The sequence below is a fragment of the Plectropomus leopardus genome, chromosome 17, assembly GCF_008729295.1.
Source record: "Plectropomus leopardus isolate mb chromosome 17, YSFRI_Pleo_2.0, whole genome shotgun sequence".
In the NCBI taxonomy this organism is placed as follows: Eukaryota; Metazoa; Chordata; class Actinopteri; order Perciformes; family Serranidae; genus Plectropomus; species Plectropomus leopardus.
The window spans coordinates 10,024,316-10,044,728 of NC_056479.1; the positions used below are offsets into that span (position 1 = coordinate 10,024,316).

At 39.3% G+C, this 20,413-nt stretch overlaps 1 protein-coding gene across 1 annotated transcript in view; it reads left to right on the forward strand.

Moving 5' to 3' along the window:
- Positions 1-20,413, forward strand: part of asic2 (acid-sensing (proton-gated) ion channel 2) — a 426,354-nt gene that overhangs the window by 371,059 nt on the left and 34,882 nt on the right. The window lies entirely within an intron of this gene.

A 20,413-nucleotide genomic window follows, 5' to 3' on the forward strand; every position in this document is an offset into this window, starting at 1 on the left:
TCTAAATATTCACGCAGCACTCTCATCCCACACAGCTGCATGTACCCTTTCACTCTTAATGTAAGCAGGCAACCACAGTCGAGCTGCACAACAGACCATCTCTGTGACAGTAGTGGGATGCTCATTAATCATTCTCTTTTCCAATAAAGATCATTATTAATCTTACTGAGGTGTTGCCCTGCCCACATGCATGAGACAACAATATATATGTCAATATCAGCCAGAAGCTGTCAGGTTATTTATTTATTTATTTATTGTTATTACCCCCTGTGTGAATGCATTCTATTATTTGCTACGGGCAACCATTTTTCTTCCTTTGCTTGAGCTTTGCAGAGGCATAATGAATGTTAGTGTGAGGAATCCCACCGGCACACCTGCTGATGATGATAAAGGCTCAGTGGAGGGCAGATATGTTCACTGTTGCCCCTTACCAATGATAAATGCTGCACTGGCCAATTCATGATCCATATCAAAAATCTCTTGTCTGCCATATAAAACCCCGGGCCTACATATTTACTCATGATATAATATATAGAAATGTAGCTGTAGATAGCAAGAAGACTAATGGTTTTCTGGCAGTTTCAGCAAATGTATTTCAGTATCATTCACTTGATTTTCTCATGGGGTCTTATCCAAGTGGCAATCTCTAGGGCCGAAAAATAAAGCAACTGCACACTGCACTTCCTCTTATGGCCACTTGAGGCTGGCTCCAAAAGCAAGTCAGTCCCCATAGACCCCATCTTTACAGCAGATCTAAACATGTTTACAGAATGGTGCGAAAACGGTTTTGGTCTCTTAATTAATTTTCCCGCAACTGTGCAGAGATGAGTTTTATCTATAAATAACTTGCCCATTTAAATGGTATTAAGGCTTAAAGTAATGCAAAATTAAAGTTGTGAAAATTTTGACTTAGAGGTGGGGGCAACCGTTGACAAGTCGCTATCACCACGACAACACTGGTTTAGTAACATAACCATGGGCTAACCCCAGATTCATAGAGTAGAGGCATAGCTTTGGCTATCAGGGTGTTTTCAGTGCAAAAAACTCCAAGATACAGATATAATGGCCAAAATGCCAAACTCGGGGCTTCAAAATGACCAAAAACCAATGAGTGATGTCACATTGCTTTCAGTCTATAGTGTGGTTTTGTGTTATATATAGACTCTAATCTAAGTTGACGTATTTTCATTGTTCCCTTTCAGTAGATTAATTCTTTCACCTTTGCAATCAAGATAAGAAAAGATAATATCAGCCTTTATTGTTCCCTGTGGGGGCGAGGGGGGTGGGGGGGGTTCAGGCACTGCAACAGCACAATGATAGAGAAGCAAGTGCAGATACAGAGAAAAGTGAAAAAAAAACAAAAGATTAAATTTTTTTAATAGTAATTTACAACAACACTTGCTGGAACCAGCTTCTCAAATATGAGGATTTAACTGTCAACTGAATATGTTTGAGTTTTTTACTGTTAGTTGGACAAGATAAGTCATTTAAGTAGCATACCACAGTTATTAGGGCAATTTTTCACTGTTTTCTGATCATTTATTGACCTAGCAGTGAGTCAATTAGCCTTAGAAAATGTTATACTTTGTCAATATACAATGCAAATAATCATTAGCTGCAGCCCAAACTGTGAATATGTGCTTAAATGACAATATCCTACAGGAATATTGGCTCATCCACATTTAATTGAATCATATAGAGTGAAAAACCTCTTAGCTCAATAAATCTCCAGATGCAGACAGACTTTGCATTCATCATTTCACACTCTTCTACTGTAGCAGCTTATACAGTTTTATTCTTAATGTACAGCATTAGCATCAATTCAGGATTTCTGCTGGAAAGGGTCCAACTAAGACTGACAAATGCAGAGTTTCACCCTATAAAAAATAGTCTGTTCTCTTAAAAATAGAATAAAAGCAGATGTGACCACCTGGAAGTTCTAAGCTTTGGGTTTTAGAGTTTCAAGGACCTAAAAATGTCCTCTAAGGCATAAAAAGCACTGAGAAAGAATTGTTTCAGATTTACCTGATCAGAATTTGTCAGCAGCCTGCTTCGGTTAGTTAATTAGAGGTTAATTATAGTGTGTAATATAAAACCCAGTTACTCAGTCGTAGGAACAGGCCGGGTGTAGATGGTAATGTCGATGGAAAGGAGGAATCTGTGGAACAGATGGACGTGTACATGAACAGATGGACTTGCTCTCCACCTCTGAGCATTCACATGTCTTTTGGGGAGAAGCCTTATGACTTTCTGCTGCGGCATGGAGGCAGCCATTGACTCAAGTGCCGTCGTCAAGAAAAAAAGAGCAAAATCGATACCTTCATGTGTTTGTGTGTGTGTGTGTGCGAGTGCGCACGTGTGTTATGTGTCTGTGTATGTGTGTAAGAGAGAGAGGGCAGGAGGGGGATTGGTAGGTAATCAAAGAGATTTCATTCAGATCAGTGTTTGTCCTTGATTTCAGTGAGGTAATGTTGCGTGGTGACTGCTTCATTTAGACAAGGTGACGTGCTGAAGGTGACAGACTTTGATTCTCTCCATTTCCATCTTCTTCATCCTCTTTTTGGTGGTGAAATGAGTGTTTCTGGCTGCCTCACTTTTGGAAAAGGCCAGCAGCTTGTGATTGAAGGCTTGACATTTGTCAGTTTCCTCTGTGTAGGAGGTGGAAGCCAAGGGAGCACTTGCCCTGTTGTTGACATTTTCTGGGACTGATAGGATTTCTTTTTTTCTTTTTTTTTTTTTCCATAAAATGGAGAATGTGAGAGCTTGTCCTTTTCTGTCCAGCAGTTGATAATGTCTGGGGAGAGCCTTGGATATACTGATGTATTCCTGATGTAACTACATGACAGATCAGTGTTACCAAAGGTATTAAAGACTTGTGCCAGGGTGAGGCTGTGAACGCACAGCCAGGCATGAAAAGATTATAATGTATGCAGTTTTAACTGTTGTGTGGACTTGTTTTGCAGCCATTATTGTTGCAGCAGAGCCCGATAAATCACACTGGAGTGGACTGAGCCGGTAGATTTCATACTGAAATGAACAGATTGGGCCAGATGCAGCTGCTTCACGTTGCAGTGGTTAATTATCTCTCTGGATATCTCCCTCAATATTTACTTCCTGACATGGGCGGAGTCCAGCCTGGTTCAGTGTTTCTCATTGAATTAGATTCTAATTTTTGTCTCACTTGTGGTCTTATAAACAATAAACTCCTCAGTGCTGTGCCTCATATCAATGTTTTCCAACTGTAGCTGGCATATTTGCAGGAGCAGTGTGAGCTAATTTTTTCTTGGGAAGAATTCAGTTTCATCTAAAGTAGGTTAGAAAAATGTGTTTGTATGTGTGTGTGTAAGAGAGAAAGAGTTGGGTATGCATCCACAACTAAAGAAAATCTTTATGTGGAAGGCAGTGTTGATATTGAGGCAGGCTGCCACAAATAAATTACTATTTAGGAAACCCTGTGGTTCTGGAGTTGTTCTGACTGATGCAAATACTATCTGAAATTGCCTCCAATACTGCCTAAAATGCTAGATTGGGTTTCGTCAAGTATTAAAGTCTATACCCCAATCCAATACCACCTGATTTATTAATAAACTATATTGTAGTTTCACACTTGGACAAAAGGGCAGCTTTCCTGGAAATCAGTTCTTCTTTGCTGCTTTAAAACAGTAGCCCACACAGCAAGTTGTGCTGTGCAGCCATTGGCAACTACTGTTTCAGAGCGGCAAATAGGAATTGATTTCTACTACGTTAAGTTGCTGTTGTACTAATGTCTTTTATCTAACAACAAGGAATTATTCATTGCTCAGATTTAATTTTTTGTATGACTGACAGTCAAATTTGATCATGAAAGAATATTTAAAGCCATTTATTGTTACTATGTATTTGTTTATGTTTTAATATGAGCAATGCTGTACAGCAATGACAGCAAGTATTACTTAATGTCGGCCAATCAGCAAGTTCATGTATTTAAATTGGTATCAGTAAGGAAATTAATGATATTGGAACACCTTTTGTTCCCATCTGTCAAATTACCACCATAACTGCAACTAAAAATCACAATGTGTATATTCAGGCTTCCATAATCTATATTTATCATGAATAACAAGGCATATGATGTATGTTTTTGGTAACCAGTCCAGGTAAAGAAACATCAACTATGCTTAATCTTATGTAAGTGCTAAGGGTTTTACCCTTGTTTTACCTGTGCTGTAAAATACAGTGGACATTATGATTTTACCGGTGTTACATCAAAAATGCTGCATTTTCTTAAGTGTTGCTCATTAAATGCTTTCAGATAGACTTCCCCCTGATTTAAATCTGTCTTTTGTGAGAATCAGCCACAGCTGGAAGCACTAGCTCTGCTGCATCACGTTGTGAACAGTAATGAAGTGTGTTGAAGCATGTGGAACCAGAGAAGTGGATGGAAGTTCAGTTGTTCCAAGTTAAATGAAGACACAAAATACTGTTTATTGCATTACAATTGTTTTGTTTAGTCAATGGCAGCATTTATTGAAGGTTAAGGAAAGACTGTGGTCTGGTTTAATTAATACATTTTTCATACATACACACTGTGGATGAGAAACAATCTAATGGTAATCTTATGACTGGGTCATTTTATGAGGGCGCATTGTCACTATGGCCCACCATATTAACCAGCTAATTGTCTTTGCATAATTGATATCTTGACTGCTTTTCTCTATAAACTTCCTTAACTTAAGTGCAACACATTGCCTGTGTTGCATAATGTCTCATTAGGCTTGGAGTATTTCATGGTATACCAGGGTATTTTGAAGTCCTACAGTATGATTTTCCTTCAAAATATAAACGCTCATAATAAGGACTCTGGGATGACAAACATGGCGACTGTGAGCGGTGAAAATAACGTTACAGGACTGATTCCACCCAGCTTGCAACAGCAGGGTGGAATCACATATAACTCTGTTAGTTATTGGTTTTTCCAACTAAACCAGAGTTGATGAATGTAGGAAAGGTGGACTTAGTAACTAAATGACTAATACGATGATTTTGTTGAGTTTTATTTTGTTTCTGTCAAGTTTGAATGGAGCACATTTTATAGTGAGTGAAGGCAAAGGGGCAAGTTTTAGTTTGTTAAAACAGAGAAACTTAACTGGAACTGACAGCTTTTGAAGTGATACATGATATGGCTGGTGTGTGAACTTACGTAGAAAACAGTGGGTGCTGGTATCGTAATGCTCTTACGGAAAACTGGTAAAGAAGAGGGTCAGGCTGAGTAATGGAGTGGTAAGGAAACGGCTGTTCAGTCTGAGTTTGAGAAAATAGGCTTCTCTCCATCTCAGAACAAGATCAATTTTAATCCACTCATTAGATGCCTTTGAAGCCATTTTCACAGAATCTGTCAATAAACACACATAAAGCACACAGACGAGAGTTCCTGCACACAAATATGCTTTTAACAGCACAATGAATGATAATCTGTTGATTGGGTGTTTTTTTTGGGGGGGGGGGGTTTGAGTCTCCTACTGCCAAAACAGTCTGCTTACTTCTGCCTAGATCTTGCACACTGAAAACACACACACACACACAGAACACATCAAGACTGCTGGCGATAATTTAATAAGATTTCACATCACTGTGTCCCTCCACCCACTCTTTCTGTCCCCCCCTATGAATATGACAAACTAAGGGAAATGTCTTTTCATATATTTGGCATATCTGTTCCCAGCAAATTCCCACCGTTACTGTTCATCTATTTCCCATCACTTCATCCAATTTCATGCAGCTGAATGAGACAATACAGACATTATCCGATTTTTTTTCTTTCTTTTTTTTTCGCTCAGTCCATGAATTCACGGGAGTCAAGGCCTCCATCGTGAGAAGTCCCGCGTGATGGATCGTAATAGAGGGAGACATTGCACAGTTTTGACATATTGGAAATGCAAGATCAGCTGTATTCATTTCTGCAGATGGCTCCACAATTACATTTAGCTGCCCATGTCACTTGTCATCTTGCTGCTGCTGTAATATTATCTGTACCGCAGCAGGGACCCATTGCCACATTATTATTATTCCTTTTCCACTTCTATGCAAATCTTCTGCTCCTCTTGCACAAGCCCTCCTGCCCTTCACAACACAGGCTGGTTTATGCTCTACACCCGCAGATCCGCACTTTTACGAGTGCAGGGATTAGTAAGAGCGCCAACCTCACAGACAGAGACATCACTTCTGAGTGTCCTTGTACTTTGATCTTCTATGTGAATATCAAACAGCTCTCTGTCACAGCCAAAGCAGGAAATGACTTGTGATTATCCAGGGTTTATGCAGCAGACAGTAACCGTGCCTTTAAATAAAACTCCACCTAAAATTTGTCTTTCGAATTTGAAACACTGAACCTGTAAAGCTGGAGACATATTGTGGCTCCGCAGTGAAAAACTATCTGTGGTCAGTTTTAAGGGGCCAGTGAACTCTGTCTGCTTTTTGGATGGTTGTATTACAATGGCCCTGAGGGTCAAAACCCTTTATTTCAGAAAACAATTTAATATTTCAGGAAACAAAATGTTTCCCAGTACACTACTTCACTTCCCAAAAAAAGAAAAAATTTCAGAAAACAAAGTAGAATTTCCCAGAACATTACAATAATTCCCAAAACAAAACAACAGTTCAGAAAACAAAATAACATTTCCCAAAACACCACAGCTAGTAATGTTGTAGTGTTTTGGGGAATTATGTAGTGTTTTCTGAAATATTAAAGTGTTTATTTCTGAAATGTGTAGTGTTTGAACCGCAGGGCAACTGTATTAAATAGCCTTAAAAACCGTTTCCCCTTCACCTTTCCAAAGTCCGACTCTCCAAAACCAGATATCCGACATTCACACGGGCTGCACGCTGTTATTGGTTAGCTGTGAGGAGACCAGGAAATAAGCAGCGTTTTATCTTCTCTCTAGTTCAACACAACTACAATTTTTGCATGTAAAATCTGGTGCAACACTATAAATGTTTTACAGGAGACACTGTCTGAAAGTGTGCATCATTATCCCCATATTTAAATGATATTGTGTCTCCCGGTTCTCCATTACAGCCAGCTTTTAACTCCGGTTAACTGCAGTAGTGGGATACATCTTACAGACTAGCTCCCGTCAGGCAAAACCTGACACTTAGCCTTATAATTAGACTGAAACGTTGTTTTTTATGTCATTATTTCATCCCAAGAAAAAAAAAAAACTAAACATTTTCTGTTCTTACTAACCATTCAGTAGTGACTTATATATACATTTCGTCAACTTGATTTTTTTGTCATTAGGAGCTGCCCATTAAATATTTGCCATACTGATCAAATAAGGGTGTCACAATTCTCCAAATCCACGATATGATTTGACTTTAAAATCAAACTTTTTTTTCAGTTTTTTTCGACTATTGAGTGTTTATTTGGAAAGACTGACAGATCATAGATTTTATGTTCTACCAATTCTTTTGATAATCAAAATCAAAAGCTCAATCAGTTTTTGTTTTAGAATCAAAATCTTGACATTCCTGCAATCAAATGAATAGGGCACATCGAAGTACTTCATCTTTAGGGCTTTCTGCTTTTCAAGCAGAAATCTTTAAACTTTAAGCCAAACCATGATATTTTTTTCTAAACCCAACCAAGAAAAGGCATTTTGGAAGACAGCCCTGTGGGAAAACTTCTCCCAACACCAAAAGGCTATTATTAATATTAGTCAACTTACAACCACCTGTGCAACCACCGTCATTCTATCCATACTCGTCGCTACTTTTATGGCCATTTTTGGGGCCATTTTCACTATCCTTATCCCTTTTCTGTTTAGCATAGAGATGCCAACTGGTGAAAATAGCTGTCAGTGAGTTCAGTTTGGAATTGCCGAAAAATTAGGGAAGGAGGTGATTCAGAGTTCTGGGGCCAGGATAGAAAACTTTTTAAATAACAGGCTATGACAGTTTTGGTCCATAGAAACTTCTCAAACCAGTCTTGCATCATAACTGACTTCTCCACTGCCCATCAGTTTGTTACAAACAGTCACATTTTTTCCACCAAAACATGACTAAATACACTTTTTTTCTGATGCAGTCACCTTGTGAGGCTCAGTAGCAGGAATCTGTAGTGGAGTACCACTCAGAGTTTCATCATAACGGAGCATCTTGCTTTTCGATATGTTGTTTCATAAGATGGCTGTGAATTGAAGTACAGCATGTCTGAGTTGAGTGGTTCCTCAGGAGTGGGACATCAGAGATTCAGAGTCAAGTCATGAGCATTCGAAGCAAGTATGCACCTTATAGCACTGTATAAAATGAGTGGGTCTGCTGCATTTTTGGGGAGCTCATTTCCAGCTGCATGTAGTTGTGATTCAGGCTGTGCCGCTGCTGCAAGAATCTTCTATTTGTATTTATCACAAAATAAACTCAAAGTTTTGATGAACTCTTCAGTACAAGAGGGAACTATTTTGATTTTGTGATCGTGGAATAGTACCTTGCAGCCTTTTTTTTATCCTTTTTTAGTCCTGGAATCTGACTTTTACACTGTTGGATCTGACAGAAAAGCACCTCATTTTCTGAGCCCTCTTATAAGCATCCCTCTTGGCTACAGAGAGCTTTTTATTTATGTTAATTCACATGCTGATTAAGTGTCCTTGGGGAAACACCCAGTTGCTTACTTCTAACTTGCAAATAAACGGTGTTGGCATGCAGTTGATTATTTCTTTTTTTTTGCTAATGCAGTGGTAATTACAGTTTCACACAATAGCAAGTGTTAAAAATGATCTGCTGTAAACCAGGGAATCCTCCCACTCCTGACGCTCTGATCAGCCCACCACTTCACATGTTTTACCCTCCGCTTCCTGTTTATTAGTACAACTGAAACAAAAAGGCCAAAAATCCACAGGGAGGTGTTGAAAACTTGACTGACAATAAACAAAAGCCAAACACAGATTTGCTAATACATACACCATCTCTCCCTTGATTACCTCCATACGAAATCTTTTAAATAGTGTCTCCACAATCATTAGCGATCACAGTGATCAGTGGTTATTTCATTTCTGTCTGTGTGATTTCACGGACCGGTGGCTCTGCTGCACAGCAGATATGAAATGCTGTTCTAGCATGGCTGCAAGCTGCTGTCAGGTCAGTATATCACAATGTGTTATTATCCAGGGGTTATTCTTCCTCATTTTCAGGGAAACTAAGCCAAAATCGCTAATTCATGAGGGGTACTCCTCACTTACATGAGCAGGAAACCAATTAATGCTGGGAGAGTTACTTCCTCGCCAAAGACTCTATTATTCTCTTTCGACCCATTGTTATTGTATTTTTTATTTCCAATAAAAAAAAATACCACCTTGTCAAGATAAGAGAGGCTACCAAGGCTTTTTATAGAAATGTCCAACTTTTTTTTGGCACTACCATACAATTGTGCATGTGTCTGCTGGATCTCTGTTCCCCCACATGCTTTCGGAGAAAAATAATATTTTGTGGAGTTTCAGTTTTTCACCTGAAGTTTTGGAAATAGTAATAAGGGAATATATCAATGCATAATTTAAGTTCAGATTTGCACATTTATATGGTGAGGATTATTGCTGTCATGGACAGACTAACTGATTATCTCCTGTACTGGTTTCTCTTTACGACCAAGGATGTATGTGCCACGAGCACGACTGCATATGTGTATGCCATCATAAAAAAACTAAACATGTTTAATTAAGGAATACTTTACCCACAAGATCATTTGTATACCAGAATACTTACCCCATTTTACCTTGAATTTGTGAAGAAAACTGCCTTCCATGGTAAACAGAGAATTTAAAAAAAGCCAACCTTGATGAATTGAGGTATACAAATGATCATTTTATGTGCAAAATATTCCAGTCCATTATTGCAGGCCTGTGACCTGACACTGACTCCAGTATGAAAGTCACTCTATACTACCCACTCTGGCATTAGGTGTAAACTGTGTGTCCATAAAACAATGTGTCTCTGGTTGTAGAGCACATGTGACTGGAGCTGCTTTTGTTACCACATTATTGGATGAGTTAATAGGTATTTTGTTTTCGATCTTTTTGTCTCCATTTGGAAACTCAAACTGCAAGCATCATCGGACATTAAGGGATAATGAGGCTTTGCAGCTGGTATCGATCATATTGGGGTTTGAGGAAGCTCCGCTCTGTTGCCAGGCCTTATATATCAATAGTGTTTGAGAAAGATAAGAGCTGATGTGAAGGAAAGTTACACAAACCAGGAGAGCTTTCTGAGAAAAAACTCTTCTGGGATGATTTCTCTTGAAAATCCCTGAAATGTCAGAAGGTCTCTGCCTTCTTCAGGATGGCCTGTTAGAGAAGAAGGTCACGGCTGACTATGGCTCTAAACTTGGCAGGGCATTAGGCACACTTACCAGCCCCACAGAGCTGACATCCTCTCGTCACATACCATTGTGAGAAAGACATGTCATCCAGTCAGATGAGTTGGTTTCCTGACAGTGATTATGAGCTGCCAAAGTTCCCCTAACCCTGGCCCATTACTCAGCCTTGCATCAGCTCTGACAGAGACAGCCAGACTGTGACAGGTGAGATAGAGCCCCACCGGCCATCAGCGAGAGGTGACTTATTAAAAATAATGACTGGATGTGTGTGTTGTGATTGATGAGTCTGGGGTGACAGCTGGTAGTCCGTAGCTATATCTGGACGCCTTCTGCACACACTGACATGACTGACATGCCAGCAGAGACGGAGAGCTAGAGAAAGAACATGTCATTTTAATATTTAAATTGTTCCGCACCTCCAAGAAGAAAAGGGGGTTGAAGGAAAGTAGAGCAATACAATTATTATGCAGGGAGTACAAGATGTTCGACCCAAAGTAAGTTCTCTTATTTGATGTCTTTCTGAGTCGCTGTCTCAACCTGAGGACCTTGAGGAGTACACGCTATAATAAGGAGAGGAAGAAGGTGGCACAGGGCACAGAGCTCTAAAATAAATATATTTTAATGCACCTTTTCTGTTTTCAGTCGGGATTTACTGAAGCTATGGAGCATATTAAGCAAACATCTGCTGTAGAATACTGAATAGTGAAAAGATTGACAGCTTTTTTTATTGCAAAAACCAAAGGGAAGATTGTCAAGGTAGAGGTGACATTTGGATTTAAAGAAAAGTTCCAATATTTTTTGAAACTTGCACAAAGACTAAGATGATAAGATTAATATTAAAATAAAAAATACACTTGCCAAAGCCTCTAAAGTTGAGTAATTTATATGACTTGTCTAATTTGTTTAATCCCCACATAAACACAGTAAGAAGGAGTCATTGTTGGTGAACCACAGCCCAAAGCAATGATTATTTTTATGCTGAGGTTCCCAGCAGGTATGTAATTTTTGGAAAATTTTGCTTTCGATAGACCGACACCCATTAAAAGGTAACTCATTGGTTACTTTCCAAGAAACAAAAAGAAAAGTAAAATGATGTCAAATACAACATTTACTTCTTTATACCCTACTTTATAGGGTGGGCAGTCGGCACCATGTTTCTGCATATTAATGTTGCCAGCCGGCTGTCAGTCTCTCACCAGATCTGATTGGTGAGATGTGTAGTAAAAGGAAGAGTAGCAAAATTAACCTGTAGACTGACAAAACATAACCGGTCAAAAATAGTTTCTGCGTTTCATTGTTGAACAGTCAACCACCGATATCCCTTGTTTCCAGGTTTGGTGCTATTGTTGCAAAGAGACTAAAACCAAAACTTTTGCAGGCAACTGCTGCAGTAACACTGCACACAAGTCCTAGGCAGATGGATAAACTAAACTAAACAGTAGATAGGCCTACTAACATGTAACTTAACCATGAACCAAAAATTGTTGTTTATGCATGTCTGTGAAATTGATTAACCAAGATAATTTATGTGCATAAGCCACTGAAGCAAATAAAAAAAAACATAGCAGCCACCTAAGGTGCTAGCAAACTGAGAGCTTAGCCATGCGTGGTGCAAGTTTGATTTGAGGATGACTGTTCGTCCCTCATGAGTGAGCTCAGCTTCTCCTGCCTGGGGAGCCGAGGTGGAGGTGAGGAGGGGGGTGACTCCCCTGTAGCTTCAGGACTACGCTCTGTGACACCCGTTGTGAGGTGAGGTCCTCCCTCGAGGCTGGAGTGGTTGTAGGTGGTTGTAGCTATCTGCTCCTCTGTTGCTGAAGGAAGTTGAGGTTTCATTTCATAGTGAATATGGTGGATGGCATCGTTCCAAAATGTTGCAGAGTCCAAAACGAATCAAATGATTTCCCATTTGGGGATGATTTCAGTGAGGTAGAACTCAGTGTTTTGACTCCACTGCTGCTCTTCTGCTATCACAGTATGTTTTACCAGTGGTTGTAACTTAAAGTACATTTACTTAAGTACTGCAAAAGTACAAATTGAACTTGTACTTTGTCCATTTAATGCTACTTTTTCTGCACTGCAATTCAGAGGAAAATAGTGTCCTTTTTTACTCCACTCCCTTTATCTGACAGCTTTAGTTACTGGTTAGTTTGCAGACTTAGATATTACATGCAAAACATAAACTTTTGAAACAACCTCTAAAAAGAGCGTCTAGATTTAGAAGAAGAATCAGAATCAGAAAAAGGTTTATTGCCAGGTATAGTTAACAGAATACGAGGAATTTGTTCTGGTGGATTGGTGCAACATAAATATAGAAAAAGAAAACAGATAAAATAAAAGAATAAAATATAAAATATAAAATATAAATATAATATATAACAACAGCTTAACAGCTTATCATATGTTTTGTATGTTAGATATATCTGCCAAATAGAATATCAAACAATTAAAATCAGCTCCACTTCGACCAAATATTAAAGAAAAACACTAATTGCTCATAAATGTATCAAATTTAATAATATACATCCCCATGGGTAATTTTAGTATCATGAACCCCATTACACTTGATACTTTTAGTAGATTTAGCTGTTGATACTTACTTTGACTTAAGTAATATTTTCACCTCGCGACTTTTACCGGTAAAGAAGTATTTTCACAGTATTGCAACTTTTGAAGGAAGGAGCTGAAAACATATTACAGGTTTTATCAGTTGCTCATTATTAGGAAAGCATCGATCCAATGCCTCAGATCAGTATTGGCGCAGATACTGATGCTATCAACGTAGATTGGGTATCAGCCATGATGTTCAGTCCATATCAAATACAATTTCTTTGTTAAAGGGATTCTATGCTGATTTTCGGTCAGCTTTGTAGTAGTAGTTAGTATGTGAAATAAACTTCCCTCCATCTTACCACAGCCAGATCTGCCTGCTCAAGTGTGTCATCTGGTGGATTTTTGCTGGCTCTTGGGCTATTGCTCGAACAGATTATATGTCCACATTTTTGTATGCCAGCCACCCTGAACACAGAGAACAGAAGCGGACTGAGAGAGAGACCTGCCTCTCCCGTCTCTCATTCTCTCTCTCAAGCTTAAACCAAACTCAGATAAAAAAGTTCAACTAAGCAGTGCTGATTAAACCAAGGTTCTGTTAGTGTATTGCATATTTATTACCTAAATTCTTTTCAGAAACATATTTTATCTTATTGCTTAACTGTAATACAAGATTCTTTGTTACCAGCCGGCTGCCATGTTGTTTCTTGTGTCAAAATGGATGAGTTTGCATAACGTTACCTATCAGCAGGAGCGTTTATTGGTCTGGTGCAGTGCAGCACATTCTTATAGTTTTAGGTTTTCCATTCCTTTTCCAAAGTATTTGTGTCTATTTAATGCATTTATACAGCCTATTTTTCATGAAAAGGCCATCTTTCCTGCAGTGAAATACTTCTAAAATGTTACTAATAATTTGATGTTTCTGCCATCCGCTACATTCATAAAGTCATAACAGTCTTCCAACTAGTTGGCCACAGCAATACCTGACATTGTGTTCATGATGATCCCAATGACCTGTATACTGTTTATACGATTTTTAATTTTCAGAAAAACAGAGCTCTTGAACCAGAAAAAGTTGGACTGGTGTATCACTTGTAGAGGTGTTGTTAGACATGTTTTCACTGAGAGCCTTTCTAGATGTTTATGTGATGAGTTTGAAGATGCAGGTGAATCAGACTGGAAGTCAGAGTGAAAGGCATATCTGAACTGAATGACAACCCAGCATGGTAATCGAGCAGTTCCTCAAGCAAAAGCCTCTTTGTGTCTGTGACAACGCTCGATGTAAACTCTGGTAAGCCAAATAATTCTTGAACACGCAGTCACAGTCAAGATAATAACTCTGGTCAGAGTTCAGTCACCAGTGTTTTATTCACTTTGACTCAAGAGGAGCGTTTGTCTTTTGATTTTCGATTAGTTTCTCTGTTCCCCTCCTCTCATTTTTATCTCTCTCACTCACTCTAGTTTTTATGCTCGTCTTTCACCCTCCCTTTTCCCTCCTCTCCAAGAGCATAAATATCCCGCTGGCAGCAGTGACTGCAATCCTTTGTGTCCTATCGCAGCCCTGCCTCACTTATGTGCTGTCCTGTGAAATAAAATATTATTGACTGGCATAGTGAAGGTACGTTGGGGTGCAATGATGAATACGTTCCATAAAACTCCCAACACGTCACATAAATGGCAGAATTTGTTTAATGTGACATGAAATATGCTTGGGATGTGAGGGTGTTTAGGGTGTATAGGGAGCAAGCTTAGCATGCAGGTAGTGGAGTTGTATAAAGCTAATGATGAGTGAGGCGGTTGCATGTGTGTGTGTTTGTGCTTTAACTCCTCCTTCCCTTTACTCAGTGCCAACGCTGTCGCTAACGCAGCAGCCCTCTGCATTATTTATCCCCACAGCAGTACAACCACTTCTCGGCAGCGGAGAAAGTGCACACCTTGCAACTCAAAGACCTTTTTCATAAACTTTACTCCTCTCTTCTTCTATCGGTAAGCCTTAAGGATAAAAAAGGCCTCTCTCTTTCTTTTCCCTAAAGCTCAAACTCTCTGTCTGCTTTTTTTTTAAATCATAAAATACCTGCTAAATTCTCCACTAATGGATATTGATTTGTCAAACAATAACAGCAGATCACAACAGACAGCTCATGTGAACGTGGCATAACCTTGAAACTTGGAGGCACTTCATGCGAACTGATAAAACTGGTTGGCTGACTGTTATGTTTAACATTTGGATTTACTCCTCAGTGCTTTTCACTTTATGTGCTGCCTGCCAGCAAAGAAAATGGGATGAAGAAGTGTCTTATTACCTGCTTATTCTGTAGTGGAAAAATACAAGAGGGGTGCTATCAAGCTAAAAATGGACATGGATATCAGTGCGTCTTCCTGGAGTTCGGTGTAAAGCACTGTCTGTGTTTTATAATAGTGCATGAACACAACTGACAGAAAGTAATAGCAAAGTCAGCATGCAGCACCTAATAAACGAGCTCCATAGGAGGCTATGTTCAATCTCAAACAGGGCGTAATATCGCAAATGCAAAGCACTCATCATCTGGTCTATCCGTTTATCGATTTTGAACAGAAAATGGCCTGCATCACCAAATCAACTCAAATAATGAAAAAGATGTTTGAACAGAGGCCAGATATGGCAGAGTTCTTCCTTGTGGTAGATGAGGCTTTGCTGTGTCAGTAACATTCAAAGTAGAATTTCTTAATATTGTGCTGCACTTCAGGGTATTTTGATGGCTTGGACGCTACATGGACAGAAGGAGATAAAGACGGGGCCAGTGGGAATGGGAGCACGAAATAAAGAAAAGATAGCATCCCCTCTCTGGAGCAATAAGCTGCCAGTGTTTCTGGCATCACGTCAGCAAGCCATTTGCAAAGCAGCGATAAGAAATAGGATTGTATGCAAGAAAGCAAGATGAATTCAGAAAGGAAAGGGTCTGAAAGGGTCTGTGAGAGTCCAACATGGAGAGCTAAGTAACTACTTCAGTCAAGGTCAGCTTTCTGGGTGACGCATCGCAAAAGTAACATGTCAATTATTAAGTAACATAATATGTTAGTAATAGGATTTCAGTTTTATGATTACATTTACGTCAAGTAATCCGTTACCAGACGAAATCCAATTTAGGGACTTTTCGTACCCTCTTGGCGTCTTTATTTCTGCAAAGCTACTTGTGACAAATTAAGCGACTGTGTCAGACCATCAGCTAAAAGGGGAGGAATATATTGTAATTCACTACCATGCATGCTGCTCAGAGAACTCGCAGCCCATGGCTGTTTCACCATCAGTCCCAAGCCTGTCCTCTTTTCTCTTGGGCTGTGCAGCAATAGGTGTCTGACAGACAGGAGGAGGGGAGATGCCACTCACGGTAGGAGTTCAATTTTAGTGAGGTCTTCTGGTTACGGTGAAGCTCTCGCTCTTTGCATTTGAAGTGCAAGAAAGTGATGCACAGTGGGAGGCTATAACCGTCATAAATCTCATGCCATTTAAATGTTTTCATGAGGATTTTTCTGTTGAATCTAGTTTGGCCTTTAATGTAATGTCTCCATTAATGGGTGATGATATCATTAACATGCAAATGAGCATATGACGTTGTCTTGGCACCTTAAGTAACTTCTCTAGCTAGCGCTAGCTACTTTCATTGGAAAAGAGTTGGCAACACTGCCCTAAGTTAAGTGTTAATGAATTTTCTGTCCACTACACCAGAGTCAGACTATGCAAAATATTTATTCTCCCATTCCTTCAGCTTAACAAATAAACAGACAAATAATGCACAATGTGATTTAGCCATGTTGGACATGTTGCTGGATCAACATCTCACGTTGTGTTCCCAGACTAACATTGTGTTCAACCAATAGCAATTAAATCTTGCAACAAAATAATTAAAATATTAGAGCTTTTTTATTAGTTATAAAAAAGGAGGGAAAATGTGTCCATGGACAGGATAGGGCAGCCCTCATTAGGCTTTACAACATCACCCACCCTCAAGTTTGTAATGAACTACAATGAACTCAAGGTTCTGTGCTTTGAGTACGTTCTGTCAAACAACATTACCCTAATCCATTTTATAATGCCTCATTTGTCTTCTTATTTTGGTGAATAGAAAAGGTAGTGTCATCTGTAACACATTGGTAACTAGTGTTATGTAATATATTACATGTTGAAAGTAGCTTGCCCAAGACTAATAGGAATATAGTGATTTAAAACTCTTGGATTTCATGAGTACAGCACACATACGTATATCTCCAGTTCTTTGCATTACCAAGGAGCATGTTTAAGAATCTGATGTGTAGGGCACATGGGAGCTGTCCTTCAGGGCTTTCTGCCAGAAGTCTTATCTGGCAGAATTCTTTTAATTTTAACCTCAACCATGGCCTTTTTCCCCTAAAGCTAACCAAGGAGAAAAGCTTCCTGGTAGAAAACCCTGAAGGCAGACTTTTCCCAGCAGCATCTGTGGGTGGTTGGCGCTAACAACTGACCTTTCATCATGACAGGAATATGCGCTAATGGCCATGTCAGTTTTGACTTCTACTCTGTGGGAGGCACTACACAGAAAACAGGCGAGGTCATGGCATGTTTGTAGCTCCGCGCTTCCAGACATTCATACTTGCAGCTGTGAATACTAATGAGACCTGTTATGGTGGTCAAAAGCCATTTTAATTGGCAGCAGAGCTGCACGTGCCCTCGCTTGCAGCTCAGCTCTCACCTCTGGCTCGGATAGGAGGAAACGAATGTGATATTGGCAGCAACTGAGTTTGACTTCTCTGACATTTTATACAGAAACCTGACTCAATTAAAAATATTCATAATATAACAAGACAAGACAGGAACAGCACAGTCCGAACTTGAATTTAAAGGTTTTTTTGTTTGTTTTGACACAAGGCATGGAAAGTCAAAACATTCATTTCTTTTCTCCCTCTTTTTGAAATTTGGTGGCAGCAAAACAACAGCTATAAACTGTCGATTAAAAATTTGTACTAATGTATAAGCAAGCAGGCTGTACTCATGCACTGCACACATGCATACAAACAGTGCATGAGTATATATGTACCAAAAAGTAATGCACCAGAATTCATTTATAACATATATAACCCACGCAATCGGGAAGACTGTGGTCACTTGACTGTGCTGACTGCAGGAAAGAAGGAAGAAGTATAAAAACTGGAAGTCTGTGTAAGGAGGAGGGTTGGGGTTGGTGTATGAGTCAATCACCACTTTCCGTCAGGAGTCTGGTTTTGGTAACTGTGTAAAACCAAATGAACTTTGAGTTATTTTAAGGTATGTTGTCACCATGTTTCTTTTCTTAAACCTAACCTATGTCTCCTTACGTTAAGTATGTAACTTTATCCTTAGTATTTAAACGTCATTTGTGGGGTGCTAATTCATTAAATATCCTACTAATCCTTGTATGTTAATTTTTGTAAGTTATCATATGAATGTTTGAGGATATGTTGAAGCAAGCACTTGCCTATTTGCACATCCAGCAAACACAGTGCAGCATCAGCATATGGGGTTTTATTAATAGGTTCAATATTCATTCTCCTATAGCCCACTTTTGGTCTCCACCAGCTCCAGAAGGGACTATGAGATTCTTTAGCAGCTAAATGCTCTGCTTTGTTTACCAGCTTGTCGTTATTTTTGTTCTTTTGTTCTTCTGGACAGGAAACGCGCAGTGATTTTTTTTTTTTTTTTTTTTTTTTTGCTGCTGGAAACCAGGTTGAGGAGAGCGCTAAACTTAAACTAAAACAGTTAAGTAACTGTGCCGTAAAATCAAAACAAAGATGCTAACATGTTACACAGTTTGGAGAAGTTGGGCTACTATTCTTTTTGTGTTTGACTCTACAAGGAAGAGTTTTGCAGTTACTTATTACATACTTACTTATTATTACTTACTCATTTGAGCAGTTGTTTACATTAGAATATTGATTAGTGCAACTTTAACCAAAGAGAAGATTACACTTAATATTGGAGCTGGTTATGTGGATACCAAATGAAAATCTGTATTGGCTCAGTGGCATTGATCAAGAGCCACCAGAGCCCTGGTTATCATGCCCTTGTTTATAACAGGCAACTCTCTAATATTGACAGAGATGACAACTGGGACAAACTTCCTCACACAGCCTGTGACAGTCAATATTATCTATCTGCCTTTTCACCAGTGCAATTTACTTGTTAAATTAGAATTGATAAGTCTCTTTACTGTTACAAATGTTTCAAGCAGAACAGTGTTTCCTGAGCTACTCTGAAGAGAAGTTTGAGAACTCATTACCTTCTCTCATCTGACAGCTCTACCTGAGGCGGCAGATCAGGAGGGAAGTGAGAAAAAAGGGGGGCCAAGGCAGGGTCAGTAGGTGACGATTTGCAAAATAACAGGACCATACTGTCAAGGTGTTGTTAGTGTCTTTATCATCCAGTGACTGAGGAGGAGCCTTTGAGTCTGGTTGAGGTCTAATAGGATGTTGATCCGGCCCTGGTCCTATCTGTCAAACATCATCAGTCTTGACAAAAGGAGTGAAATAGGGGTGGGCAGCGCCCCCATGAAAGCAATTCTTTCCTATATAAGCCTCGGGTGAGAGATGTTGACAGTGGACATTTGGGAGTCAGTGGCTTAGAAAAGAAAAAAAAGGAGGAATATTCAGTCCAGTGAAGTTCACCTGAAGCATCATAAGAAAATGCTATCATTCAGGAAAAGTCTAGGTAATGTGGTGCATATTATCACTGTTTCTGCCCATGAAACAGTGTTCTGTGCAGTAAAGTTGCATTTCCAGGCCTCAGCAGACATGAGAAATGAGTGTTGGGTGTTGGACCTCTGTGGTGTCTCCCTTCTCTACACTGAAAAATATGTGAATATTAAAAAACAAACAAACAAAAAAAAAACAGCCACATCTTGTACCTGCAAACGAGGAGTGATGGTGTCATGAATATTTATCTGCTGTCCTCTTCACTGCGTTCCAGAAGCTCCTAGTGTGTCATTTATTTTGTGCAGATACATATCTGTCGGGGAGCACCTCTGTTTTGTGGAGGTGAATGAACCTGTAATGTGGTACTTCATATTCTTCCGATCTGCGCCGCCTTTGTGGCACCATGGCATTAGTAAGTCTATCAATCATGTCGGTAAACCATCCATGAGAGGGCCCGTGTCAATAAAGGAGGAGGGGCATGAAATGAAAAATCCATCTTAAAACACTCCTGCGCTGGAAAAAACAACTATTGCCGGTGCACTTTGCCTTCCATTTTATTGTCTTTTTCAGCAATATGAAACATCCGTGGTAAATATTAGGTTTTTTCCAGTCCCTGAAAATTGAAGAAAAAGTGTTTCTTTCTTGGCTCAGATTTTTAAGCAGTCAAGGGAAAACATTAAGTACAGCAAAGGAAGAGACAAATAATAATTGCCACTAACAGAAGCCTTGATGGACCTACCGGTGTAGTCAAAATATAAGATTAGGTTTATTTAGTAAGAGGAACAAATCCCATTTTATTGTCCACTGGAGTACCTCTTGATCTTTATTAACGCATAATTATAG